The following is a 15,061-nucleotide window of genomic DNA, read 5'->3' as shown; positions in this document are numbered from 1 at the left end:
TTTTTTCCCTTAAAGTTGCAGCTCTAGCAGTCAAGTGATTATGGATGAATCTCAGCTTTAATTAAGGGAGACAGAAGGTCATTAATCCTTGTAAAAGCAGCAAAGAGTCCTGTGGCACCTTATAGACCAACAGACGTATTGGAGCATGAGCTTTCATGGGTGAATACCCACTTCGTCAGATGCAAGATGCAGATGCATCTGATGAAGTGGGTATTCACCCACGAAAGCTCATGCTCTAATACTTCTGTTAGTCTATAAGGTGCCACAGGACTCTTTGCTGCTTGTACAGATCCAGACTAACACAGCTACCCCTCTGATAATTAACCCTTGTGTTTGTGAGGAAAAGCTGGAAAATATGCCCCTTACCTGCTCAGGAAACAGAAAGCAAATGAGAAGAATCCAACGTTTATAGTTGTTTGTTGTTGAATTTTGTACTTTTTTAAAGCCAGGCTCATGTTTTTTGCTCACTTGGTGACAATAATGCCTCGGGGGGAGGTGAAGGGGGCTTGCTCTGCCTCCTGCTGGGGAAGGGGAGTGGTAGCAGCTCCCTGCGACTGAGGGGAGGATGAAGAACCCCCTGCTCCCACCTACCTCCACACCTGTCCCCCACCCGCCGCCCTTAGCTTCCCCCACCCCAGCACACCTGCCCCTCACCTCAGCCCCTGACTCCCTCCCCACCCACAAGGGAAGGGCGGAGGGGATTCCACCAACTCTGGTACGAAAGTTGCGCAAGCACCACAGCATCACCTACGCTAGCGGCGGCTAGCGAGCTTGCATAAGAAAAGCACCCTCAGGTGCGGCACCAATGCCGGGAGCCTTACGGAAAGTCCGTAAGAGACACTGACCTCTTTGAGAAGATACGGATTTTACGTAAGGAACAGTCTCAGGTGCGGCCTCGGCCTTCCCTAACCGGCAGAATTACGGAATCTCCGTAAATCCTCAGGGGGCAGGCGAGGTTACGCCGTTCACGCAAGGAGCGATGGTCTCAGGTAAGGCACCTGCTTCTCGGAGCTAGAGGACTTTACGACAACTTTTCAAGGCGGCATTCGCCTGGCGAGGAGGCGGCTGTTAAGTAGTTTGCGTTGTGGGGCTGGCATCCCTACGTGGTTGGCGTAAGGCGCTCTCTCAGGTGCAGAGAGGGGGCGGGCTCGCGTTGCCCGGCAGCTCCAGCCTATGGGGGCGCGGGGCGTTGTCACGTGCCGGAGCCCCGCTCGCTGCTGCGGAGCCGGAGGCGCTGGACTGGGGGACGGAGCCGGGACCGGGCCGGGGGCTGCACTGGCGGCGGCAGAGATCGGGGTAAGGGGGCGTCGGGGCCGGGGGCCTCCATCGGAGACACCCCTGGGGGGCGGGGACCGGGGACCGGCCGCCGCCCCTCCCACTGCGAGCAGCGGGCAAGGGCAGGACACGGCACTGGTAGGGGGAGGTGCGTGGGGTATGGGGAGGGGAGGTGCACGGATGGGGATGGGGCGGTGCATGGGGCGGGGTGCACGGGCGGCGGGGAGGCGCGTGTGGGGCAATGGGGGCGGGGTGCACGGGCGGCGGGGAGGCGCGTGTGGGGCAATGGGGGCAGGGTGCACGGGCGGCGGGGAGGCGCGTGTGGGGCCAATGGGGGCAGGGTGCACGGGCGGCGGGGAGGTGGGTATGGGGCAATGGGGGCGGGGTGCACGGGCGGCGGGGAGGTGCGTGTGGGGCAATGGGGGCGGGGTGCACGGGCGGCGGGGAGGTGCGTGGGGCAATGGGGGCAGGGTGCACGGGCGGCGGGGAGGTGGGTGTGGGGCAATGAGAGGCGGGGTGCACGGGCGGGGGGAGGTGCGTGTGGGGCAATGGGAGGCGGGGTGCACGGGCGGCGGGGGGAGGTGGGTGTGGGGCAATGGGGCGTTGTGCACGGGCGGCGGGGAGGTGCGTGTGGGGCAGTGGGGGCGGGGTGCACGGGCGGCGGGGAGGCGCGTGTGGGGCAATGGGGGCGGGGTGCCCGGGCGGCGGGGAGGCGCGTGTGGGGCAATGGGGGCGGGGTGCCCGGGCGGCGGGAGGCGGGTGTGGGGCAATGGGGGCGGTGCCCGGGCGGCGGGGAGGTGCGTGGGGGCAATGGGGGCGGGGTGCATATGGGGACACGCCGGCAGGGTGCACCGGTAGGTGGGATGGGGCTCAGCGGAAGGGGGTGGAGAAAATAGGGGCATGATGCATGGGTCTGTGAGAACCTGGGGGCTGCAGGCGGGCTGGGTTCATAGACAGCGCCCACCGGGGGCTGCTGGATGCTGTGTGCAGGGGGTGTGGAGAAGCTGGAGACAGGGATGGAGGTTGGGGAGCTGGGAGTGTGCGAATCGGGGGGGTGCGGTGCACGGGTTGGGGCGCTACTCTTTAAGGCACAGTGTGGATGCATACAGGGGCCCTTTCTGGGACTGTGAACAAGGGGATGTTCTTGCATGGGGACAGCCACTGGGGGCATCAGGGAGGTTGCCGATGCAGACAGCGAATGGGGGGCTGGCGCTGCTGGGGCAGCACATGATTGGCAAAGTGATTTTTTTCTAATCGGTTTCTTCATTTTTTTGTGGTGTCATTTGGGATTTTTGTTTGGGGGGGGGTTCATTGTGCACCTGACTTTGCACGGCTGGTTGTGAAAACTCTCTCCCTTAGGGTTCTAGTACAGGTGTCTAGGCACAGGAAGCTGTCCTGGTGCTAAATCTCCCTGCCCTGCTTTGTGCACGGAGCAGGTGTGCACTTGGCCTGAGCAGGAATGTTAGCTAGTGGTTAGGCCATTATGAAAGTGTCATTCTCAGTTTGTGCCTAGTGTCACTTGGGTTGGTCTGTTGGGCATGGAGGTGAATATGTTTAGCTGCAATATTGCCTCTGTAGAGAATAATAAAAGGACCTTTCAGCCCAGAGAGACAAGGGAGCTCCTTTATGTGGAAGCGTGGTACTTTAAAACAGGGAGAAATTGTCATAAAATTACCTGTTTTGTTAATTCCCTCTGGGGTACCTGGCATTGGCTACTGTCAGAAGACAGGATACTGGGCTAGATGGACCTTTGGTCTGACCTAGTATGGCCATTCTTATATATATTCTTGGTTGACAGAATTAAGGGCTTGTGATCAGAACTTTGCTACTGCTTAGTTGGTGTGGTGCATTGTATTGTCTGCTAGCCTACCTTATTTTTAAAAATGAAATGTTCACGCTTCCTGTGACTTGTGAACGCTCTGTGCTGTGTCTAGGTGCCTTTGATTCCTGTGATAGTTTTGCATCTCTTTTCTTTCTGGATTTGGTCTGTACTGGGTATTAATCATTAACCCACCGATTTCAGTGGAGATGGGGGAACTGCAATGAAAGATAGCTAGGGAATCAGTGGAGGGATGCTGACTAGAGCAAAACTTGAATTTGCAATAAAATCAGAAATTACGTTATCCACTAGCATGTCTGATTATTTATTTACGTAGCATTGAAAGTGCGCTATGGACGTTAAGAAAAAATGGTGTTACTCCAAAGAGCTTACAATATAGATAGACCAGGTAAGGCTACAGGGTATCATGTAAGAAAAATCTACATGAAGTTTCATGCATGTCTGGTTAGTTCCATATGTATTTAAATTGTCTGTAACAGTGCGGGGATAGAGACCAGGGGGATTCCTTGGTCTCTTGGAAGAAGTATATATTTGAAGCAACACTGTTAGCTTAAATTTGACTCATCGTTTACATTTTGTTAAAACAAGCTATTTTAAGTCCCCAAACCAATAAAAATGTTTACACAATTAAAAAATAATCCCAATGAAAACAGCTGTGATCGCGCAAGATTCTAATCGTTGCTCAATTAAAGAGTGAAATCTTGTGCAGTTAAAGAGTGAAAGTGAAACAGATTTAATTGATTTTTTTTTAATTCATTGTCCAAACTGAGTAAAATGCAAAAAGTAAGCAAAACACAAATAGTGACCCACATAGCATTTGTAAAAGTACTGAATAATGTAAGGTCCTTGTAACGTTGGTAAATAAATGATTGTTAGTGAAGTGATTTTTTTTTAAGCTAATAGTGATGACACTTTAAGAAGGACCCAAAGGAAGTGATGGTGGAGGCATGAGGTCTAGTATCTATTGAGAAGAGAGTGGAAGAAGGGTGTGAAGAAGCTGGCTAGTTGTGTGTCTTGGGAAGAAGAGCCTTAAAAAACTTGGAATTGCTTTTTTGTAGGGTGGAGGGGGAAGCGTTAGTATCTCTACATAGATCTTATTCGGACATTACAATAATACCTTGTGTGGGTGATGCTACAATCTGATCTCTGAAAAGCAAAGGGCCTTTGCAAGCATTGAAAAGGCTCCAGGCCTTGTATGCAGTCAAAGACTGACTGTAAGTGATGGGACCTTGTGGCTGGTTGCCAGTGCGGAGAAATAGGAAATACATGACAGCCTGTCTGAGCCATTTCTAGCTCCCACCGATTTCTTGGTGGTTTTTAGGAAGTTGGACTCGCCTCTGAAAGTTCTAGGCAATGTCATCACTATTTCTGTCTGGAACTTTCCAGCCTCTTGCTTTTACTCCATTCTGGTGTGGCGGGAGTGGGGGAGAGATCGTGCCGGTTGTGATTGGCACTGGCAAGATTTTGGTGCGTTCAGTTGTCCGCTCCTAACAATCTTGCCACTCTTAGTGTAGTGTGTGGTGCTGTCTTAGCATCCTTGGTATAATTGTTTTTGTTTTCATTACTAATTTTCTCACCCCCCTTTTTTTGTATACTACTGTACATGCACCTACTTGGAGGTACTGTAATGATCTTTATTATTAAAATACTGGTAATGTGATTGTCACTGTACAAGAAAAACACAGGGAGCATATTCTCTAAATGCACATACATAATTACAGGGAGACCTAAAGGAAGGCTCTGTCTTGGAATGCCATTTTTAAATAAAGAGCAGGGAACAGCAGTTTCACTGGTGTGGCTCAGGTGGGTGTGAGCTTCAATGAAGAGGTTGAGCTTTGAGGACCCATTTGAAAGAGGAAGTTCTGGTTATACACAGGGGTTTGAAAGTAAATTCTAGGCAAAGCAGGCCTTGAGCCAGTTAAGGCTGCTAAACTGTTTCGGTTCAAAACCCCTCATTCCTAAAATTCTGCAGAGGTCTCCTGCAGGACTGAGATTTTGTACGCTTGCTCTCGACTGAAAGGGGAATCCTTTTTGGGAGTTTGAGGGAAGCTTGTTCAGCCATGTTGTGCTGTGCAAGTCTGAAAACCTCATTGCAGAATAATAATAAAATAAAAGCCACACTTTTTTCCATGTTGCTTTGGTAGCAGCTGAACTTTGAGACTTGGCATGTAAATGGAGCTCTTAGAAGAGCGTGTTCATGACTGGAGGAGGGGCAATGCCCTGTTTGGTTAACTAGTTATAAGCAAGTGAAATGTCACTTGTGAGCATGCTCAGCAAGGCATCTGTTAAGATGTTTAGCACAGCCATGTCTTCACTGTGGTGGATATTCTCCCTGTCTGTTGTGTTCTGACCGTGGGCCCAGCTTCGGGCAGGTGGTTGTGAGTGGTGCTCTTCTTTATGCTGCGTCTGGGACAGCTTGTGTAGGGGAGATTGTACGTGCAGCACAATCCATGCTCTCGCACCCCTGCCCCCCCCCGCCAAAATCAACAAACCATCCAGTGCCTTAACATGAAAAGGAGAGAAAGTAGGGTCCCTTGTGAATGAAGGGGGTTAAATGAATGGCTCAAAACTGGCTGTGGTACTCTATTTAAAATCTGTCTTCAACAAGAAAACTAAGGAAAACTTAGGCAGTGAGGAGGGATTTATGAAAAAAGCTGTGGGTAAGGTATAGTGATGCTTATTAAGGGAATTAGCAAACTTACTGTACCACTGATACGTTACTAAAAATGTATAAAGACTGGAGAAGAGCAAATGCAGTACTGATCTTTGAAAAAGGGAAAGGGAGAGATCCTGGTAGTTACCAGCCTTTACGTTAACTCCTATTCACCTTTAAAGTAACAGAGCAAATACTGAGGGAAAATGAACAACTAGCAGTAGCGGATTTATAAATAGATGTCTGGAGATAAACTTGTTGGCTCTGGATAGAATTACAGAATTAGGACTCAGTCCTGCAAAACTTGCTCATGCTAAACACCTCTACCCCGATATAACGTTGTCCTCGGGAGCCAAAATATCTTACTGGGTTATAGGTGAAACCACATTATATCGAACTTGCTTTGATCCGCTGGAGTGCACAGCCCTCCCCCCTCTCCCCCCCCCCCCCCTCCGAGCATTGCATTATATCCAAATTTGTGTTATATTGGGTTGTGTTATATCTGGGTAGAGGTGTAACTTCATGCAAATAGTCCCGTTGCCTGCACTGGAGGTGTTTCAGTAAGAATTCGTAGGCATTTGGTGGATGCAGTGAGGGATTTAATACATAGATTATAGAAAAGCCCCTGATAGTGTTTCTCAAAATTGTCTCTAAAATTAGTTCAAATCATCTTGGAATAAGCACCATCTCATGTACTGAAAAGTGACCAATGTACCTAAACATAAGGTACAATATCAGATTGAATGCAGATGTTTAGTAGTGTGTTGCAGTGATCTCTGGTCTTACACCTCTACCCCGATATAACACGAATTCGGATATAACACGGTAAAGCAGTGCTCCGGGGGGGAAGAGGAGGGTTGCGCAGTCCGGTGGATCAAAGCAAGTTTAATATAACACGGTTTCACCTATAATGCGGTAAGATTTTTTTGGCTCCCGAGGACAGCGTTATATTGAGGTAGAGGTGTATTTAATATGTTTTTTAACTATATAGAAGAGCGAGCAGACTCAGCTAATAAAGTTTGCAAATGATACTGAACTGGGCGGAGTTGAACACAAATGAGGATAAATACAAAGGAATTTGAGGGAGGTTAGAAACACTGGCAGCAAATAACAGTTTGGGGGAAAATAATCTGAAATGAACACGTACGTGGGAGGTGGCACATACCTTGAAAGCGGTAATGCTGACAGACCAAGAGGTGATAGAAGACAATACTGCAAACTCATGGTTTAAGCTGAGGGAGGTTAGCAAAAAAGTCCAATTTTAGGCTTTGTATGCAGCAGGAAAGAAGTTAGAAGCAAAAATACTGTTTTAATGCAACATTAAAATTGCATTTGTAGTTTAAAATACCAGGAAAAAATGCAAATATCAGAAATGTTGTAGGAACCAGTACTTAGGCTATGTCTACACACGAAAGCTCATGTTCCAATACATCTGTTAGTCTATAAGGTGCCACAGGACTCTGCTGCTTTTACAGATCCAGACTAACACAACTACCCCTCTGATACTGAATACAGACAAAATCTCACCCTCTGTGGTGTTCCAGTAAGCTTCCTTTTACATACTAGTCTCCTTCTAGTCTGGGTCCAGCAATCACTCACAACCCCTGTAGTTACTGTCCTTGGTTCCAGTTTCTTTCAGGTATCCTTGGGGGTGAAGAGGCTATCTCTTGAGTCAGTTGAAGACAAAATGGAGGGGTCTCCCAGGGGTTTAAATAGACTTTCTCTTGTGGGTGGAGACCCCCTCCTCTCTCCTATGCAAAGTCCAGCTCCAAGATGGAGTTTGGGAGTCCCATGGGCAAGTCATATGTCCATACATGACTCAGTCTTTACAGGCAGCAGCCATTGTTTATATGCTACCCTGAGCGTCCTCAGGTAGACTTCTTATGTGGATTGGAGCCTTCCAAGATTCATTGTTCTTTAAGTGTTTCTTGATTGGGCTCTTAATTTGCACATTCCTTTCTCAAGAAGCTAACCAAATGCTTTACTAAGGCCACGGCTACACTTGCAAATTTGCAGCGCTGCAGCAGGGTGTGAAAACACACCCTCTCCAGCGCTGCAAATTGCGGCGCTGCAAAGCGCCAGTGTGGTCAAAGCCCCAGTGCTGGGAGCGCGGCTCCCAGCACTGTACGTTATTCCCCACAGGGAGGTGGAGTACGGACAGCGCTGGGAGAGCTCTTTCCCAGCGCTGGCGCTTTGACTACACTTAGCGCTTCAAAGCACTTTGAAGTGCAAGTGTAGCCATAGCCTAAGGCCACTTAAAAATCAAGCAAGTACACAGCCAATATTCATAACTTCGAATACAACAATGACGCATACAAATAGGATGAATAGATTCAGTAGATCATAACCTTTACGGAGATGTTACATGGCATATGTAGCATAAAACAAATTCCAGTTATGTCATATATATATTTCTGCAGATATCTGCTATATATATATATATATATATGACATAACTGGAATTTGTTTTATGCTACATATGCCATGTAACATCTCCGTAAAGGTTATGATCTACTGAATCTATTCATATATATATATACACACACACACAAGCATATTTCCATGAAGCCTTATGGGGTGCACCGCCACAGTCCCTTTAACCAAAACAAGACAAATCCACCACAAACACCCGTCTTCCATCACTACCATTCTCAAAAGCCGGCACAGGAATTACTACATATGTGCAACCTGGTCAAATTAACATAGATTATATGTTCTTTGACCTTTGCATTTCCTGACTTTATTTTGTAGCTGAACTATCTTAATGTTGCATTCTTTGTCTTCTGCTCCCAATCATTATACCCCTGCACGGATACAAAATTTGTATCCACATCTGATCTGGAATCTGCAAAAATGGTCCATGGATATTGGCAACCGCGGGTGTGGAAATTTGCAGATATCTGCAGAAATGCAGGGCTCTACCAATCATCCTAGAACAAAAGGGGGCTGAGAGAAGTCTAGACCCTGTTCCATCCAACTCTACTGCCTGGTGTTTACTTTTTTGCTTTGTTGTGCATCTATGGTGAGTTTTCTTTTAATCTCCCATCAGTGGCAGCAGTGGTGGGAGTGGGAATGGAAAAGTAGGTGTGATGCTATTGTTTTACCCTGCCTAGAACATCAGTGCTACCACCAGCCTCAGTGCTTAGTTAAGAGATCGAAGGAGAAGTGTGTGTGTGCGCGTGCATGGTACAGGCTATTCTTGTTTGTCCCTTATGAGCTTCTGCTCTGATTCTCTCAGCCCCTGGCTCTGCTAGCAAGAGAGCAGGAATTCTGAGTCTGATCCCGTGTATAGCTGACCCATATGCCAATGCTGGGCTGCCAGACTACTGGGCCACTTGGTCATCTGCTGATTGATTGCTCAAGGTAATAAAGATCATGGATTATTACAATCTGTGTCTTAATCTTCCAGTTTGACTTTCTTGTAGCTATGCAAAGTCAGTTTTTATGGTACAGTTTCTGTAATTGATTGAGGAAATAGGCAGTAAATGTGTGTTCAAAATACTGATATTGAAGAGGGTTAATTCTAAGTATCTAGTTGCTTGTTCATTTAGGGAAATCCCTTGAATAGTTGACAGTTAGCTATTCTCTCTGTAGGGGATGATTTAAAACATTTTTTATGTTGTGGTTTGGTGTACTAGTCGTAAAGAGCCTCAAGATGCTGCTTGTGATTGACATAACAAAATGTAAATTATATGCTGCTTTACTAGACTCTAATTTGTCTGGCTTGAGGTTTGTATGCCAGTAGTACCAAGCTTTTCTTACAGTGACTTTCTCCTGCATGCATCATCTAAATAGGGGGAAAAACTACTTTAAATTGTATGTTTAAAAAAATCAAACAAAATTGGGACATACCTGGGTATTACTGTAAATTTAATATTGTGGTTGCAAGTTTTTATTCTGCATTTATTTTAAATAGGCTTTTATTGCAATATTAAGTGGGTTTGAAAAATCTTGGAAAATAATTGGCATTTAGATTGTTAAACTTCCTGAAGTGGTTAATACTGAAAGGAGTGAAATAATTATTTTAAGTTAACCTAATTTGACATAACAGTAAGTGAACTCATATACTGAGAAACTGACAGTGTACTGCAATGGCAAGAGAGATGCACAAGTTGATCGAAGATGGTCTTTAATTCTCTAATTCCTGTGATATTTGGGGCGGGGGGAGAGCCAGGACATTCTAGGAACAATTTCAGTTTTTTGTTTTATTTGGTAAACTTGAGTGTCCACCAGTGATCTGACTGTTGGGCCTTGCTGTGACTTTAGCCTTACCTGAGGCATAGATAGAGCATCACATACAGAGGCATTGCTCATTGTAGTTAATTTCCAAGCTGTACAGTTGATTACACCAATAATAAAATCAGAGCCACTAGAATTCTGTGACACTTCATGGGCCATCTCCACTTGAAAAGTGAGAGAATTCTGTAGCAGGTTGTAATAAATCCCCAGGTTTTTCTAGGTCGACAAGGTGGTGTAGAAGTTCTGCACCTGCGGAATTTTTATTGCTGGTGTGGTTTTTCTTAATATTAAAGCAGTCAAATCATTGCTGCCTGTGTAATTTATTTAACCCTTTCAGTAAATGTGACATACAAGCAAAAGATCTTACATGGTTTCTTATGTAGAAAGACACAGAGTACAAAACCCAGTAAGATAGTGTGGGCCAAGATGTTGCATTCAGTTGCACATTGTCGAAGTACGTGAATATACTAACATTGCAGATGACTTTGCACACAAAGGGAACAGCATTTAAACTTGATGCAAATTATCTTTTTGTTGTCCATTTACCTGGACAGATGAACTAAAGGCATCACCTGGACAAGCGGGTGCTGTCTGGATAGATGGAAAAAAGGTATCCAAGACAACATGAATGAGTGGGCAGAGGGGAGGGCATGTTTGTTTCTATTTAAAAAGAAAAAGCATGTGAAAATGTAACTGTAGAAGTCTTTAAAGTCCTGTTCTTTGGCAGTTTCCTGTATTAGGCGTGAACCTAGTTTTTATTATACTGTAGTATGTGGAGCTAGAATATAGAGCCAAACTCTGTAACCCTTACCCAAGTTACCCTCACTCATGCAGACACAGAGCAGAATTGGGCCTTGGATGTTCATGTGTCAACTTAAAAACTAATAAGTATTCTTAGCTCTTGTATAGCACTTTTTTCATCAGGTGATCTCAAAGTGCATGTTGTCATTTAGTTGACCCTTGGACTCAAATTTAAATAACACTGATTAACAGGTAGCTAATTACCTGGGCCTCAGTGTGGCACTGGCAGTGGTGGGGAATGGAATGTAGTGCCTCTCCAACTTCATTCCAGCATGCTGGTGAAGGGGAGTGGAGAGAATTATGAAAAACATCCTGCACAGCTAGTTTTTTGGGCTCTGATGTGATGAAACTACATAATGTTCTCGTAGTTGTTTACTAGATGCTGAATCTGGTGTGGAGATGGCCATCCTACTTTATTTACTGAGTGTAAAGAAGGGTGGGAAGGCCATTTGTCCAGAGGAATGTACATCGTTACTTGTTCCCAGTTGCAGACGCTTGCACCTGTTGCTGAACTGACGTTTCTTTTGTGTTGAGTAATCTTGCTTTTCCTTTGGCTGTGCAACATAGCTAATTGTGTAGTAAATTCTGTGGTGGTTGTGCAGCCTGGAGCCAGGCTGGCTTTTGAACACCATCAATAAGTGCATTCCCAGCTTTTTGGATTGTACAAGTGGAAGCTAGGAAGCTGCCTCGGTGGCAACTATAGATTTTTATGTATTTAGATGTTAGTTAAAAGCATCAGAAATTTGTGTCCAGGGTTTTGTGCCTTTACGGTAAATTAGAAATACAATTATAGGAATGCAAATTATATAGTAGCTGCCCCTCCCCAAAACTAGGAGATATAGGAGGAAAAACCACCACAGCCACAAATCCTAGTGTCAGTTAACCCTTACTTCGTCAGAAACTGGGTGCACTGTGACCCAAATGTCAATATTGGACCATGGGGTGGTTTTAAACACCAGAGTTCAGGTCCATCATAAAGTGAGTTGCACCAGCAGCTCCTCTTTCTTAAATTGAAGAAGCTACAGCTCAAATCCCTCTGTGGTATGCAGATGCAGGAAGATGGCTAGGGAATGAGTGGCTCTTAAACAGGAAGGTAGGTCCCTGGCTATTTTGGCATCATAATCTTAAAATTCTGCTGAAGCCATTTTGTGGAGAGACAGATTTAATGAATCTGGGTTTAAGTTTTGTGTCTGCTTTCCTCTTCCTTTCCCTAATAGCAGTTCTTAATAAACAGAATGAAAAGCAACAACACACACAAAAATCCAACAATCCCCCTGACTTTTATACAGGATGCTTTTTTTTTCAGCAGCATGCATCTTTCAGTTGGCTTGTACTTTTTGATGCAGCTACAAGAACCTGAATAAGCAGCTCCTATGTGATCTCCTGATTGGAAGTGTAGAAAATTGAACTTAACAAATAGGGTGGGAGTTTTTTGGCTTCTTAGTTGGGCTGGCCAGGTGTCTGATCAGATAGTGACTTCGCTTGTTTCTCAGAGTTAGCCAAATGGTTCAGCTAATGGCTTTAAAGTGGCTGAGGTGTATCTCTGGGCTTGGCTACACTTACAAATTTGCAGCGCTGCAGCAGGGTGTGAAAACACACCCTTGCAGCGCTGCAAAGTGCCAGTGTGGTCAAAGCCCCAGCGCTGGGAGCGCGGCTCCTAGCGCTGTCCGTTATTCCCCACAGGGAGAGAGCTCTCTCCCAGCGCTGGCGCTTTGACTACACTTAGCGCTTTGAAGTGCTAAGTGTAGCCACAGCCTCTGTGTATAGGTGTGGTACAACTTGACAGTCGTCATTACTTACTAGTTTAGGTAGCAGTACTTTGTGACATCCAAGCTAGGTCATAGGTATTTATCCTAAAGACAGAAATAAAAACAAACCCTGTATAGGTGACCTCCATCTCCCAGTTAAGGTGACAAGGGAGACCCTGATCTGGTTTAAAAGGAAAGAAGCCTTAAACAGCCGTCTTACTCCTATGGGAATGCTCTTGTGGTTAAGCTATAGGGCGACAGATGGGGAGACCTGAGTTCCAGGCTGTCTCTCTGACTTGCTATATGACTTAATTTCTCCAAGCTTCATTTTGCCCCGTAAAATGAAAGGTGATGGAATATTTTCCTACATCACACAGGTATTAGGCTAAAATTAGCATTAAATGTGCTTGGATGAGTATGGTGATGAGCACCCTAGAAAAGAGAGTAAACCAAATAAGTATAATGGTTTATTCTCCGGAGGGCTTTAATATTTGGTCTAATTCGGGTTGTTAGTCTTGGTGTGCAGATGCTGGGTGGTATTTAATGGCCGGTGATACAGGTCAGACTGGATGACCTGGTGGTCCATTCTGGCCTCAAACTCTCTGACTCTAAATCAGTGGTTCTCAACCTATTTCCCATTGTGGGCTGCATCCAATACTACCTGTGTGGCCCTGAGGATGTCACATGGGCTGCAGCTCTGTGCTGATTGGGCCACAAGTGGCCCGCGGGCTGCAGATTGAGAACCACTGCTCTAAATACAAGAAAAAGGCAAAGCAGTTAGCTTCTGTACTTTTTGGGGTCAGGATCAAGTTGGCTGTTTCCAATAACATGGCCTCATAGAGTAGCTCGGTTTGCTTTGAATCCACATCTGCATGCACCACCTCATCTTCAGCAGATAGGTGGGATGCTGAGGAGGAAACATGGTTGTCTAAATCATCATAAAGAAATAATAATAATAGGAGATATACCTATCTCCTAGAACTGGAAGGGACCTTGAAAGGTCATTGAGTCCAGCCCCCTGCCTCCACTAAGTACTGATTTTTGCCCCAGATCCCTAGGTGGCCCCCTCAAGGATTGAACTCACAACCCTGGGTTTAGCAGGCCAGTGCTCAAACCACTGAGCTATCCCTCCTTCAAGAAAGAATTGTGACTCCCAGTCTGAAGGCAAGTCAGTCCTCCTGTAGCTGGGATATTTTAAATTGAGTTTAGTTTTTAGATCAAATTGAATTCTGGAAAAACTTGGTGCTGCTCTTGGTTGCTCCATGAATACATTGATACCACTCCATATTGGCAGCAGACAAAATATTTTGCAACATCTGAATGTGGCTTTAGACTCTTGATTCCTGTTACAACTGTTGTCACCTCCTTGAACACTTTGGAAAAACTCCTTGCACAGGAATAACTTTGCTTGCAGTGATTGTTTCTCTGTAACACTCTTTTCCTTACATACCCATTTTATCTGAAATTACCGATAATAATTGTACTTGGTACTTCTATTTGTAGATCTCAAAGCAATTTATAAAGAGCAAGTATCCTTGTATCTGTTTTAAGATGGGCAGCTGAGGCACATCATGAGTTGATGATGACAGCCAGAAAAATAAAGTGATATGCTGTTTGGCTCCCCCTCCTCCCCAATTGTTCTTATCAATCATACCTGCATGGATCTAGAATTGTCACTTTTTATGTTGGTTTGGTTCCTGCAGCCTGTTCCTTCACCTCTTTGGGAGCTCAGTCATTTCCCTCTATTAACCAGTCTCCACATTCCAGGGGATTAGGGTGTGTGGTGAGGAATAAGCGTCACAAGCAAATGAAGTCTTAACCGAACTCTGTCTTTACGGATATGGTCTTTAGTACCAAGCAAGTAAAAGGAAGCAAAATACAGATCTGCTTTTAAACAAAACAGTTTACAAAGTGCAGCTCTGATCGCTTGGTCTCTGATAGCTTTGGTATCAGATTGTGATTTACATTGTTGATTATATGTGCTTGATAGTATGCCACTGGACCTCTAGGATTGCTCTGCAGGTTAGAACTATCCCAAAGGTCACTGTCCCTGGGGGTATATTTTGCCAGCATTTCTTTCCTTTTTTAAGAACATTGAAGAACTTGAAACTGGGACTTCACTTTTTGCCTCTCTCAAAAAACAAGCAAACTGATTTTATTTAACTTTTTACAGCAGGCCTGGAATCTGTACTTCATGCCAAGTTTCAGCATGAAACAAATGAAGACAGCAGAGTAACAAAACCCTCTCACCAATGGGGCTTATTACAAACCACCCATGGGACCATAACTATTACTGTGCACTACTAGAGTAGATTCCTAAAAGGGGAAACGCTCCATGCTGCAATGTAAACTGTCCGGTTCAAACATTGTACGTGTGCAGTAATTTAGAATACTTAATATGGAATCGGTGTAAATGTTATATTGGCGCCACATTATGAATTGATCTGCTGCTTCAGTACAGTTGTGCTGCAGTGTGCCTCCATCTCGGTCCCCGTTGAGATGCTT

At 45.5% G+C, this 15,061-nt stretch overlaps 2 protein-coding genes across 4 annotated transcripts in view; one reads left to right on the top strand and one right to left on the bottom strand.

The window, feature by feature from the left end:
- The window catches only part of CRB2 (crumbs cell polarity complex component 2), a 131,434-nt gene extending 130,452 nt beyond the window's left edge, over positions 1-982 (bottom strand). The window contains exon 1 of one of the 2 annotated variants that reach the window (XM_039506488.1): positions 846-982. The gene's annotated coding sequence lies outside the window, so the exon portion shown is untranslated. Of the gene's footprint in view, positions 1-366; positions 481-845 lie in introns of those variants that run through there. The other variant, XM_039506489.1, reaches the window with a different exon arrangement.
- LOC120386761 (spermatid perinuclear RNA binding protein) overlaps positions 862-15,061 on the top strand; it is an 85,883-nt gene continuing 71,683 nt past the window's right edge. The window contains exon 1 of one of the 2 annotated variants that reach the window (XM_039506506.1): positions 862-989. The gene's annotated coding sequence lies outside the window, so the exon portion shown is untranslated. Of the gene's footprint in view, positions 990-1,149; positions 1,297-15,061 lie in introns of those variants that run through there. The other variant, XM_039506505.1, reaches the window with a different exon arrangement.

Source organism: Mauremys reevesii, linkage group 19 (genome assembly GCF_016161935.1).
Source record: "Mauremys reevesii isolate NIE-2019 linkage group 19, ASM1616193v1, whole genome shotgun sequence".
NCBI lineage: Eukaryota > Metazoa > Chordata > Testudines > Geoemydidae > Mauremys > Mauremys reevesii.
Note: the sequence above shows the minus strand (reverse complement) of the source record. Positions and strands in the feature narration are given on the sequence as shown.